General features: G+C 46.2%; 1 pseudogene; it reads right to left on the bottom strand.

The window, feature by feature from the left end:
- Positions 1-450: 450 nt before the first annotated feature.
- On the bottom strand, positions 451-981 carry LOC115900491 (annotated as a pseudogene).
- Between the last annotated feature and the right edge of the window lie 1610 nt (positions 982-2591).

Genomic DNA, 2591 nt, shown 5'->3' with positions numbered 1-2591 from the left:
CCAAGTAGCTAGGATTACAGCATGCACCACCATGCCTGGCTCATTTTTTTGTATTTTTAGTAGAGATGGGTTTCGCCATTGGCCAGGCTGGTCTCAAACTCCTGACCTCGAATGATCCGCCTGCCTCAGCCTCCCAAAGTGCTGGGACTACAGGCATGAGCCACCGTACCTGGCCTGCAATATATTTTCTTGTGCACAGGTCATTTTGCATGAAAATATGAGTAGATCTATTAATACCTGGAAGTGGAAGTGCTCCGTCATCAGGCCAATGCATTTTAAAATTTAAGTTATTTTGCCAAATTTGTCTCCAAGGAGGTCAGAGAAGGTCAGCCTCGTACCAGCAGTGTTCGGAGTGCACGTTGCCCATGATTTTTTTTTTTTTTTTTTTTTTTTTTTCTACAGAACAATAGACACCTTCATTCCATGGGCAAAGACAGAAAGGATGAGGATTTATTTGCCTTTCCGGGCCTTGATTTTCCTGAGATAGAACTCCAACTCCTTGCCCTCTGGCACATAGCCATGGGCTCGGCCACACTGCCCAGCCTTCATGTGATGCATGAAGAAGCTTGCCCTGCTGGAACTTCTCCTGCAGTCTCCTCCAGGAGGCTGCTGATTTGGGCATTCTTTTCCCTTTCATTGTATTTCTTCTGAATTTTTTTAGATCGTTTTTTGTTTAAAGTGTTTTCTTCCTCAGGAGTCAGCTTGGCTCCCTTCTTGCAGCCCAGGGGCAGCACATAGTGGGACTTGTATCACTGGCAGTATGGTGTGCTGGAATTTCTCCCAGGAGAAATTCCCCATGCCCAGCCTCAGGGCACCACATTTCTTGTTACCTCCCCGCGCACGGACTGTGTGGATGCGGTGGGGGCCAATCTTGGTGTTGGCAGCCAGACACCCCAACTCATACTTCTGCTTCCTGTGGTAGTGCTTTCTCTTGTCCCCAGTCTTGCGGTGCTTGTACCAGTTGTCCCAAGAGATGCCCATTGCTCGGCGCTGGCTGGAAAGAGGCTCCACGATCTTGCCAGACTGTGTTAACTAATGTTCTGATCTTTGCCAATCTGATATATTCCCCTTATGCTTTTAATTTGAATTTCTATTATGATGGGTGTAATTGAGCATCTTTTCTTTTTTTTTTTCTTTTTTGAAAGAAATTTGACAGAATTTTACTCTTGTTGCCCAGTCTGGAGTGCAGGGGTACAATCTCAGCTCACTGCAACCTCTGCCTTCCGGTTTCAAGCGATTCTCCTGCCTCAGCCTCCCAAGTAGACTAGGATTACGGGCACCCACCACCACTCCCGGCTCATTTTTGTATTTTTACCAGAGACGGGGTTTTGCCATGTTGATCAGGCTGGTCTCAAACTCCTGACCTCATGATCCGCCTGCCTCGGCCTCCCAGAGTGCTGGGATTACAGGTGTGAGCCATCGCGCCCAGCCCTCTTCAGGGATTTCTTGAACACCTCCTGACAATAATCCCTCAGCTAGGCTCCATGGAAGGTTTCAAAGACATGGAAGAGCTGACCCATGCCTTCTAAAATGGTAGACTCTAGTTGGGGCGTTAAGGCTTCTGTGATAGTTAATTTTATGTGTCCAATTGGCCACAGTACCTAGATATTTGGTCAAACATTATACTGGATGTTTCTGTGAGGACATTTTCTGGATGGCATTTATTGACTCTTTTTTTTGTTGGTTGTTTGTTTTTGAGACAGGGTCTTGCTCTGTCATCCAGACTGGAGTGCAATGGCGTGATCTTGCCTCACTGCAACCTCTGCCTCCTGAGTTCAATCAATCCTCCCACCTCAGCCTCCGAAGTAGCTGAGACTACAAGCATGCGCCAGCATGTCTGGCTAATTTTTGTATTATTATTATTATTATTATTATTTTGTAGTGATGGAGTTTCACCATGTTGGCCCAGGCTGGTCTCAAACTCCTGAGTTCAAGCCATCCACCTGCCTTGAACCTCTCAAAATGCTGGAATTGCAGACAATGAGCCACCGTGCCCAGCTCAAGACTGACATTTAAATCCATGGACTTTGATTCCAATGAAGGATTTACGAAGGGGGAAAAACATCTGTGGACTTTAAGTAAAGCAGATTGACCTCCATAATATGGGTGGGCCTCATCCCATCAGTTGAAGGTCTTTAACAGAACAAAGACGAACCTCCCCAGGTAAGAAGTTCTGCCAGCAGACTGCCCCTGCCCCTTCCCTAAATCACTAGTTTGCCCACCTACCCTGCAGACTTTGGATTTGCACCTCCATAATCTTGTGAGTCAAGTCCTTACAATAGATCTCTCTATTTACACATCCTCTTGGTTCTTTTTCTCTGGGAAACTCAGGCTAATATAACTCCTAATGAATTGCATGATCTTCATGGTGATATCTGACATTATCCGAAGGAAGCCTCCAATCAGAGAGACCTTGAACAGGAACTGGAGATTTAAGCAAGATTCCAAAGCAAAGTCAAGTTTGACTAGATGGAGGAAGAAGGAAGTGCCTTCTGGGTAGGGAAACACATTTGTAAGAGCAAACATATGGAGCTAGGCCCAAGCAGGAGACCAATCTTGGGGTCACAGGTGCTCTGTTACCTTCCCCATAG

Source organism: Rhinopithecus roxellana, chromosome 11 (assembly GCF_007565055.1).
Source record: "Rhinopithecus roxellana isolate Shanxi Qingling chromosome 11, ASM756505v1, whole genome shotgun sequence".
Taxonomy (NCBI): Eukaryota; Metazoa; Chordata; class Mammalia; order Primates; family Cercopithecidae; genus Rhinopithecus; species Rhinopithecus roxellana.
The sequence above is the reverse complement of the archived record's forward strand: the minus strand, read 5'-3'. Positions and strand labels throughout refer to the sequence as shown.